General features: G+C 37.8%; 1 protein-coding gene across 8 annotated transcripts in view; it reads left to right on the top strand.

Annotated features, from left to right (window-relative positions):
* LOC141405569 (G-protein coupled receptor dmsr-1) overlaps nt 1–11,254 on the top strand; it is a 344,854-nt gene that overhangs the window by 51,848 nt on the left and 281,752 nt on the right. For 4 of the 8 annotated variants that reach the window (XM_073990078.1, XM_073990074.1, XM_073990080.1 and 1 more), the window contains exon 2: nt 3,219–3,324. The exons of the other annotated variants lie outside the window; for them this stretch is intronic. The gene's annotated coding sequence lies outside the window, so the exon portion shown is untranslated. The remainder of the gene's footprint in view (nt 1–3,218; nt 3,325–11,254) is intronic. 8 annotated transcript variants of the gene reach the window in all.

Here is an 11,254-nt window from a genome sequence, read left to right as displayed (position 1 = left end):
ATACGCCGAAATTTTGCATTGAGGGTTCCCAATGGACCAAAAAACTTTTCTGATAAAAATTATGTACATAGGTCCACGTTTTGATATAGCTCCAATAGAACGGTATCGCCCAATTTTCGGTATTTTCAAGGTTTTAGCCACATTAAACAACCAATGTAGCTGATATTTGGTATTTAGTATTCGCCAGGTCTTGCGAAATATTTTACAGAAAATTGTTGGTATTGGTTCACGTTTTGATATAACCCCCGTGGAACGGTACCGCCCAATTTTCGGGGTTTTAAGATTTTAGCCACATTATCCACCCAAAATTACAGAAATTTGGTGTTCAGTCTTCATATATTTTTGTGAGTTTATTGAATACATCAAAATTTTGTATTCAAATAAGAGAATTTTCCTTAAAATTTTTTGACCGATTAATGGTCAATAAACAGCACATTTTTTGTTAAAAATCGAAATTTTGACATCGTATTCTTTTCATTGACGGTGTATTCTTTTTCGGGGACAAGTCCATACTTTTTGAGATAATGGCTCTGGAGCTCCAAAAAATCTGCCGGCACTAACTAAACTTGGTTGTGCCTAACATAACACTCACGTACATACTTGGATTACGTCCAAATATGAAACGTACATCGTACCACTCCTTAGGGTATCTCCCACACACAATTTGGAACATGTAAAGTTTAAGGTTTTTTTTATACCCTCAGCATTTATGCTAACGAGGGTATATACACTTTCCTATGGGCGAAATGTGTCTCATCGAAGTAATGCTTTTAGACCCCAAGTATGTTTGGACGAAATGTGTTTCAGACAATTTAGAGTCGATTGAGCAATGTCCGTCCGTCTGTCTGTCTGTCTGTCTGGCTGGAGCGCACGATAACTCTCGAACGGATCAATCGATTCGATCCAAATTTTGGCTTTCGCAATATTTTGTCAAAACTTAATTTAAGTTCGAAGATAGGTTATATCGGTCCACTCCTTCCGATACCTCCCCCACAAAGTTAGAAAATGTTCGGAAAACTTGTGCGTACGATAACTCTTCAAGGAAGTAACCGATTTGGTCAATGCTTTGCACATCGTGAAATTTCTACCAGACTAAGATGGGGTACCAATATGGACTCAATCGGTCCACTCCTTCGGGTACCTCCCACACAAAATTTCGGAAAAGTTTAGTTTAGGATCTGTTCACGAATCGCTTTGATTTTTGTTGTAGCAACTTGTATTCACTTCCCCCCATATAAAGGTGTAAATTTCATCAGGGGCAAGTCCATACTTCCTGAGAAAATAGCTTGAAAGGTACAAAGCGCACTCCTTCCGATACCTCCCCCACAAAAATTCGAAAATGTTCGGAAAACTTGTGCGTACGATAACTCTTGAAGGAAGTAAACGATTTGGTCAATGCTTTGCACATCGTGAAATTTCTACCAGACTTAGATGGGGTACCAATATGGACTCAATCGGTCCAATCCTTCGGGTACCTTCCACACACAATTTCGGAAAAGATCAGTTTAGGACCTGCTCGCAAATCGCTTTGATTTTTGTTTTAAGAACTTGTATTTACTGTCCTCCATACGACGATATAAGTTTTATAAGGGGCAAATCCATACTTCCTGAGAAAATAGCCTGAAAGGTACAAAAAACCCCTATACCACCGTGTGTAGGGGTTGGAGCGCAAGATAACTCTCGGATCTGCCGATTCGGTCCAAAATGTGGCCTTCGTAATAGTTTGTACAACCTTAGTTTAAGTTCGAAGATAAGCAATATCGGTCTACTCTTTCAGGTACCTCCCCCACAAAAGTTCAAACATGATCGGAAAAATTGTGCGCACGATAAATCTTGGGTGGGAGTGACCGAGTTGGTCCATACTTTACACATCCTAATATATCTACCAGATATAGATCAGATTCGAATATGGACTATATTTGTCCACTACGTTGGGTACCTCCTACACACATTTTTGGATAAATTCACTATAAGACTTGCTCTCGGATCACTTTGATTTTTGTTGAAGCAAATTGCATTCGCTGCCTCAATTACGACTGTAAAAGTTTTTTCAGGGGCAAGTCCATACTTCTTGAGAAAACAGCCCGAAAGTTGTAAAAAAACCCTGTGGCACCATATGAAGTGGGTGGAGAGTTCGAACCGAATACTGCGTTCGTCCACATTTTGGATATTGTAATATTTCTTCGAATATTAGATGAAATTCGAATGTGGTGCTTATAGGTCCACTCCTTCCGGTACCTCCCCCACAAAAGTTCGAAAATATTCCCTAAAATGGTACGTTCGATTTCTCATAGACGTAGCAACCGATTTGGTCCAAACATTGGATCTCTAAATATTGTCGAAACTTAGTTTATGTTCAAATTCGGGCCCTATCTGTCCAATCTTTGCGGTACCACCCACACAAATGTTCAACAGTTTTGTGTGGTTAAGGGCCTGTTCGACGATCCTTTGAACATTTTTACCGAAGGTTTTCCTAGTGGCGCTGTTTACAGCGATATTATGTTTTTCGTAGGCTAGTGTGATAAAAAGCTCTATCTATCGATATCCCCGTAAATCTTTGAGACTTAATCCTATCCATACTTTTGTCGGTTCAAACGCCCAAAAATTTTGAAAACCCCCTAAATACATACGTTTTTTTTTTTGGGGAAAAAAGTATTTTAATCATCACAGGCTGAGGGTATATCTCTGTCGACAAAGCCGACTGATACTTTTTTACTTGTTTTCTTATACAAATTCAACAGTTATTGTTTGGAAATACGACTAAACAATAACTTTGGAATTTCAATATGATTCTTCGTCCACTCTCCATTCTATTTAGCATTTGCCTAAGCTTTCCAACAATACAAAGTGTTTCCAAGCAATGCATCCCATTCCACATCTTGACTATTGCGAAACATTGTTACTTTTCAACAAAAACTCCTCTTTTTGGAAATCTTCTTTAGTTTTTGAAAATATATTTTCATTGTAATAAGGTTTTATTAAGCCTGAGTTTTAATATTGTTTTCTAGCGTTTCCATAGTTGTGGTAGCATACAATTGTTATGAGTGGTACTCATCATTTGTTATTTACAATTTTAAATTTCTTTTAAACATATTATTATTTTTTTATTAAATACCAACCGCTGATGCCACACTCAAATGAATCGCCATAGTAACACTTTCAACAAATAATGAATAGGTATTTTATTTCATTTCTCGTTCATTGTTCATTCATTGCAGGGGGAGCGTAATTAAATACTTAAACAAACGTACGTACGTACGTACAATACGACACCAGCTAAGGCGGATACACACAATCAGGCTATTTATTATTACCCCACTCAAGGTAAGAAAGTTTATTATTTATTTTTGTACTTTGTTTATTGCCTGGGAATTATCTGGTGGGGAAGAAACTGTGTGTGTGTATTTGCTTGTCTGTGTGAAGAAACTACAGCCTTGAGGATATTTACAACATTGTAAATACAAAAGCCGTCCACATTATTCCATTGAATTATATTCATATTCCCAAAGACAATGGCCTTTATTCATTGGAACCGTTGAAGAAAATTTTAAATTTTATCACTCAGTTGGAAATAAATTGTAAACAAGGTATCTCCCCTAGAAACGATTCTGGTTGGATTCAACAGTACAAAGTCAAAGATTTAGTTTGGTCTCAATGTATCATTTATCTGAAGTGGAGACTGACCTACGCATGCTGACACCTGAGAAGCTACCTTTCACACTTGTAAAGGCAGTTGGGTAGTAATATAACCACTTGACATGGGCGTTAGGTTCGTACCCAGAAAAAATCTCAACCATCGCAATAAAAAATCTCATCTAATCCGCCCAAACGTTTTAAGGACAATGATCTGCGAGTCTGCACCTGAAATGTGCTGAATAAAACAGGTGTATTCTTCGCAGTATTGCAAGTGCACTTAATTTTACTTTTTCCAAGATGGTGTCGCTCGAAATACGTGGTTATAAAACAGCCACTAAAAGTTGATAAATAAGTTAAAAACAGAATCAGGTGGCTTTGCCGATGTTAAGTACTCTCATCATGACTGTACAAGAACAATAACAGGGGTGGTGTACCTAAATTCGATAAGGAATACAATTTTCGTAGGTGACGAAAGAAGTTTGGGAAGTTTCCAGCGTAAATTTTCAGAAGTTTGTGGGGTTGGGGTCACAAACAATGGGTATAATTACACTGTGCAACATTTTTAAGGTGATCTTTTGCAAACAATTCGAACTGAGGATTTTTTGAAAGTAAAGACCCAAACGACAAGAAACCCTAGTTGGGTTTTGTTGTGTCAGATCCAGCACGGATTTTATGGCCCCATCTAAACATGGTTAAATATTGCATTTTTAAAGAAATTCGGGGCTATATCTCTGAAACCAATGCGAATCTTCTTCTGATTTTTGTAAAAGGGTACTTGGTTCAACTCCCAATAGCTTAGCCGATACTGACCAGAATTACAGCAATTATGTAAAATTTTCTATATTTTATATATATTGATGCTCTAGGTGGAGTTTTTCTTATGTAATTTTTTCAAAAGATTAGTTCTACTAGTTTAGGGCTACAATATTGCTAAAGACAGCAAGGCCAAATTCCTATTCGTTTCTGAGATAAAGGCCTGATAAATGCAAAAAAGTGAAGATTTAGCCCGGTTTAGATGAGGCCATAAAATCCGAACTGGATCTGGCAGGACAAAACCCTACTAGGGTTTTTGTAGTCTAAATATGTACTTTCAAAAAATGTTAAATAGAAGTTGTTTGCATTTTCAGTGTTGCATAGGTTTATTACAATTGACCACAAAGTTCACCTTCAAAAGAAATTTCACAAGCACAGCCCTTAAGGTACGACAAAGACCTGCCCGATATTGGCCCTTTATGTATATTCTGTTTTACAAAGTTTCGACAAAATCGGATACATAATTAGTAAGGTATCGTGCCGGTTATTTAGAGCCTTTGGGCCATTATCTCAGTAAATATGGACTTGTTGACAAGAAAATAACTTCTTTGTAATCAGCTCCACAAGGACTGCTTTCGGTAACATTTCATACCGATGCTCAAACAGTTTTCAAAACACACTTAAGCAAAAGTTTTAAACTTTTGTAAGAGAGGTAAGGTATAACTAAGTATGGGGAAAATATTAAGCTGGGCATATTTCGGACAACGACGTCTACACCGTTCCCTTACGCCAGGAGATGGGAAAATGCGTTATGCATTCACGTTCGGTCGTCCCTCAACGTGGTATGTCGGACTCGATCTTCCTACCGACTAAAAACCCACCTCCTCTCTTCTGGGAGCTGCATCCACCTCGGCACCGCTTTCGTTGTCTAGGTCTATTTTCTTCGCTATTAGCAGTAACTCACTAGTGATACTCAGTGAAATGCAATAATCGGTTTTTCGATTATTCGGGTTTCGTGAGAATCTTAAAACTCGATTTTCGTTTAGTCGATTATTTGAGAGTGTTCTAAAGAGCTGTACACATTGTCAGTTTTGAATGTCGATATTTCGTAGTTATCGATAACTGTCCAACCGTCCAGCAACCACAAAACATTTTGCGTATTTATGTGCTAATCGTTCGAAAAAAAAACAAATTGTACAAAATTTAGTACCATTTAGAAATTATACCCTCAGCTTTGATACGGCCAAAAATGTGCCTCATCGCACGACCGAATCGAACCAAATTTTAGGTATCGTAATATTTTATCCAAACTTAGTTTAAGTTCGAAGATGTGCCTTATCGGTCAACTCTTTTGGATACCTCCCCAAAAAAGTTCAAAATTTGTCTGTAAACTGGTGTGAAGATAACTCTCGAAGGGAGCAATCGATTTGGTCCAAAGTTTGAACATCGAGTTATTCCTTCTAAATATAGATTGGGTTCGAATATGGACTATATTGGTCCACTCCTTCGGGTACCTCCCACACAAAATTCGGATAAAGTGAAGTTTAAGAGTTCCCCTCGGATCGTCTTGAAATTTGTATCAGTAAGTTGTCCATGCGGCTCCCTTTACGACGGTACAATTGAATATTAACAGCTACCCTCGGATCGGTGCAGACTTTGCACATCTTATTATTTCATCCACTCATGTATCAGGTTGAAATATTGGCTATGGTCCACTCCTTCGGGTACCTCCCACACAAAATTCGAAAAAAGAGAAGTTCAAGAGCTCCCCTCGCATCGTTTAGATTCTTTTTTCAGTGGGTTGTTCTAGCGGCCTCATTTAAAACGGTACAATCTTTTTCCGGAATAAGTCAATACTTCCTGAAATAATGGTCCAAGCTCCAAAACCCTGCCGGTACATACTCAAATAGCTATCATGCAAGATAACTCTAAAACTTTTTCAACAATTTCTTCCAAACTTAGTTTAATGTAATTTAATATTTCGAGGTTACTAAAAATGTTTGGTGAATTGGTATAGCCTCACATTACGGTACATACAGATTTTAAAGCAAACTCGTGATATAAAATCAATATATTTTAAATAATATAATAATTATTTTGTTTGGTTTTGTTGTTGTTGTTTTTTTTTTTTTTTTTGTCAGTGGCTGAGGGTATATCTCCATCAGCACAGCTGACTGATACTTTCTTACTTATTTTCGTACCCATAAGTACGAATTTCCAAATGGTACCAAATTTAGTGCCATTTAATTCCTTTCGGATACTCCAAATTTCAGGATCTTAGCTCCGTTCACCCAAATCCTAATTGTACCAAATTTAGTACCATTTAGTACTTTTCGTACCTATAAGTATGAATTTCCAAAATCCACTCAATCCTACACTCCAACAGTAATATTAATTCCAAATTTCAGGATTCCAGCTCTATCCGTTCACCCAAATCCGAATTGTACCAATTTTAGTACTTTTCGTACCCATAAGTATGAATTTCCAAAACCCCTTCAATCCTACACTCCAAGAGTAATATTAATTCCAAATTTCCACCCAAATCTAAATTGTACCAAATTTAGTACCAATTAGGACTTTCCATACCAATATGTACGAATTTTCAATACCACCTCAATCTTACAGTCCAACAGTAATCTTAATTCCAAATTTTAGGATTCCAGCTCTATCCGTTCACCCAAATCAAAATTGTTTAAAATTTAGTACCATTTAGTACTTTTCGTGCCTATAAGTGCGAATTTCCAAAACTTGTTCAGTGCTATACTCCAACAGTAATCTGAATAAACATTACAAGTTTTCACGTTTATCCGTTCACCCGAATCCAAATTGTACCAAATTTAGTACCATTTAGTACTTTTCGTACACATAAGTACGAATTTCCAAAACTACTCTCATATCTCAGTTCTACACTTCAACAGTAATCTTAATTCCAAATTTCAGATTTTCAGCTCTATCCGTTCACCCAAATCCAAATTTAGTACTTCTCGTACACATAAGTACGAACTTCCAAAACTATTTCCTTATATTAACACCACTTCCCAACCTTGGTTCCCATACCAAATTTTAAGATTCTAGCTATAACCGTTCAAAATATACAAATGGTACCACATTTAGGAACTTTTGGTGCTTTTCGTACACTTATAGGTTGAATTTTCTCAAAACCTTTGGTATATCTTTTTAATTATCTATCAGTGATACCATTCCAAATTTCAGAATTATAACTCTTCCCGTTTGTCTAATACAAAGGGTACCATATTTAGTACCTTTTAGTACTAGTTCGAATTTCCAAAATCCCACACACCAAGAACAACCCACACTGGAAATTTCAAGAAAATTTCCATTTTCGAGCGAATTCAATCACTTTTAACTCCTTCTAGCTTAAATCGCATCATTTATATTTTGTCACAATCCAATTCGACCACTCTGTGTGAAGGCGAAATATCTTCATGTCTATTCCGTCACGTAGTTTGTGAGGCAGGTTGATGTAAAAAGAGGAACCACCGTGATTCAACATGTGGACATGTTGTACACTGAAGGTGTGGGCGTTAAAATCCGTCACCACAACAGGTGTTGCAAAACCCCTCAGTTAAATGCAGACCACATTGTCCGATACTTCACAATAGGGTGTAAAAAAAACTAAGCTTGTTGTCTTACATTTCACATACCATCAAACATCCAGTAATGTCTTTCAATTACTCGATATACGAGTATGTACGAGTATTGCAACCCCTCTTGTTATATACATATTGTGGGCCGAGTGAAGGAAACATCTACATTTTATGTCCTTTATTATGAATACTGCACGTTGCCAGCGAGAATAGCAGACCAACGGGCAGAAATGTCAACCTGTTCGTAACCAAACTATCTGAAACTTTCTCAATTAGTATTAAACTAAAACCATGCTCACCTGTATAAACTCAGTTAATTATTTTGTTTTTGGAAATTTTGAAATTGACGTTTCGCAAAACTAAAACTAAATTCCCATTAACAGGAGATGTGGTTTGTTTTCACTGACCTCCACTATTAACATTTCCAACAATTTTCAATTTAAAGCCACCATCAGACCATCTGCTTTTTCACATGTATGTTGTCACTTTGGGTATACTAATATACAGACCAGCTGATGTCGTCGTACATGTGAAAAAGCATACGGTTTGATGGCGACTTTAAATTGGAAATTGTTGGAAATGTTGATAGTGGAGGTCAGTGAAAACAAGCCACATCTCCTGTTAATAGGAATTAAGTTTTAGTTTTGCGAAACGTCAATTTGAAAATTTCCACATTTCCATTCCATAAAGTCCTTATCGTTGGTTGTTTTTTTCTATTTGTTGTCATTTCCCAGAATCTAAACAACGTAACTTGCCAATTGGAAAACTAAAATTCTATTTATAGGGGTTATCACTAGTTGTGCTGGCCAAAAAAACTCAATTTTCATTTTTTTCTGAGGAAACTACCAATATTTTTAGGTAAATCTTTTATTCCTATAAAAGAGCACATCTTAAACTACCTTTGGAATTTTTGTTGTTGAAAAATATTGCACAGTTTGGTGGTAAATGGCTACCTGCGAAACCCATTTTTGGTAAAAGCGTTTTGCGGTGCCAATGCTTGCTCGTAAACGAATGGGCCGATCTTCATATATTTGGGTGCGCGTTTTAAGAACCCAATAATCTTGTCTTTAAGCGAGACAGAATTTTCAAAAATGTATTTTAACAAAAATAGTGTTTTAAAATATTAAAACAACAACAATGGGATTAAGCCAGACTATTTTGAAAAAACAAAAATAGTGACCTTTAAAAATCAAAATTTTGATTTTAACGAAAAAATTTACAGATTTTTGCCCAAAAATCGGCCAAAAAATTTAAAAAAAATCTGTCTCACTTAAAGACAAGGGTTTTATGTATTTAATAAGCTCACCAAAATATACGAAGATCGATCTACCCGTTTTCGAGCAATGGTTGGCACCGACTTCAAAATGGCATTTCGAGAAAAACGAGTTTTGAATTTTTATTTCGGTTTACATGAATATAAAATGTGTTTTTGGTAAAACTGCAAGTAGTCATCTATTCCTGGTCCATACAGGAACACTTCCGCCGAAAATGCGGCTTGGTGTTGCCTTCGCAACATTCTTCCTTCACGAGTGCACTCGGCCGCACGTCTCTCTGACAGTGCAATTCGTGCTTGGTCGATTTTTTTAGCATATTCGTGTGCGTTTTGTCCACAGCTCACTCCGATCGAGCTCAAATAAAATAACAATTATTTGGTACCTTCGTTAAAAAGACCAATCGCAATGTAAGCTGCTAAATTTACAACGAGTGCTCCATTTGAAAGGGTTTTGGGGCAAATTTTCCAAATAAGTTGATTGAAGGTTTCGTTGAACGAGTATTGGGAAAACAAGAGTGAAAATAGCAGAGCTCCAAAATACTCGCTCGAAAATCGAGTAAACTCTATTTTTACTCGTCACTCGCGAAGAATAGTTCGGAGGTGGGTGGTCGGAGGTTCGGAGGAGAGTGGTCAGACGGTCAAAAAATAAAAGAAAGGGCGAGTTGTTCGGAGGAGGGTGGTTGGAGGTTCGGAGGTGGGTGGTTGGAGGTTCGGAGGTGGGTGGTCGGAACTTCGGATGAGGCTGGTCGGTGGTTCGGAGGAGTGTGGTTGATAGTTCGGAGGTGGGTGGTCGGAAGATCGGAGTTGGGATGGTCGGAGGTTCGGAGGAGGGTGGTCGGAGGTAGAGCTGGCAAACTATCGATAGTCCAACAATCGTTTCGATCGCTGTCCTAAAGCTTTATTCATATCGGACACCAAAACAATTATTTTTAACATAATTCGGGACTAATAACCCAACTAAAATATTTTAGTGGCCCATGTAACCTTTGTTTTACGGCAGCAATCAAAACGATAGTCGGACTATCGATAGTTTGCCAGCTCTAGTCGGAGGTTCGGAGGAGGGTGGTCTAGGGTTTGAAGAAGAGTGGTCGGAAGTTCGGCGGAGGTTGTTCGAAACCTCCGACCACCCTCCTCCGAACCTCCGACCAGCCAACTCCGAACATCCAACCCACAACCACCAACCTCCGAACTACCAAACACCCTCCTCCGAACCTCCGTCCCCCCTCTTCCGAACCTCCGACCTCCCTCCACCGAACTACCGAACAACTCGCCCTTTCCACCTTAAGTCCACAGCAACATCAAAAACTGTTTCCTACCACACACACACGAGCACACAATCGGTCAAAAAATAAATACAATTTTTTCTACTCGATTATACTCGTTTCTACTCTTCTAATAAACTCTATTTAGAGCATTTTCACTCCCTCTCGTTTTTTCTTCCAAAATTCGTACACTTCAAGTGCCCGTACTCGCGAGTAAAATAGAGCAAGTCTGAAATATGCTTCGCGAGTGACGAGTAAAAATAGAGTATACTCGATTATACCCTTCGAGTAAACTCGCACTATATTTCGAGTATTTTCACTTCCACACTTATTTTTCAAACTCCGAGTACTAGCGACTGCTCCCAAATAAAACAAAAGAGTGGAGAGTAAACTTCTTGTAAAACTCGTACTCTTCGAATACTCCCACTCGCAGGTACTTTTCACTCACGAGTGAAAACGAGCAAATTTGACTTTTTGCTCGCACTCTTCGAGTACTCCAGCTCTGGAAAAAAGAACTAGTGGGCATTATGTTACGCTGCATAGAGGATCTGAATTGAATTTTATTTAACAACAACTTTCATTTTGAGGTCATGGTCACAGTGGCGAAAATTAGATTGGTAGAGAAATCGAACCAAACTATGGACCTACATATGTTGACAATTTTTGGTTGAGAAGCAGGGAACCTCAAATCTCATAATACCTCAAAATACCGAAAGTCGGGA

The sequence above is a fragment of the Musca autumnalis genome, unplaced genomic scaffold, assembly GCF_047663935.1.
Source record: "Musca autumnalis isolate F117 unplaced genomic scaffold, ASM4766393v1 scaffold_5, whole genome shotgun sequence".
Classification (NCBI taxonomy): domain Eukaryota; kingdom Metazoa; phylum Arthropoda; class Insecta; order Diptera; family Muscidae; genus Musca; species Musca autumnalis.
Note: the sequence above shows the minus strand (reverse complement) of the source record. Positions and strands in the feature narration are given on the sequence as shown.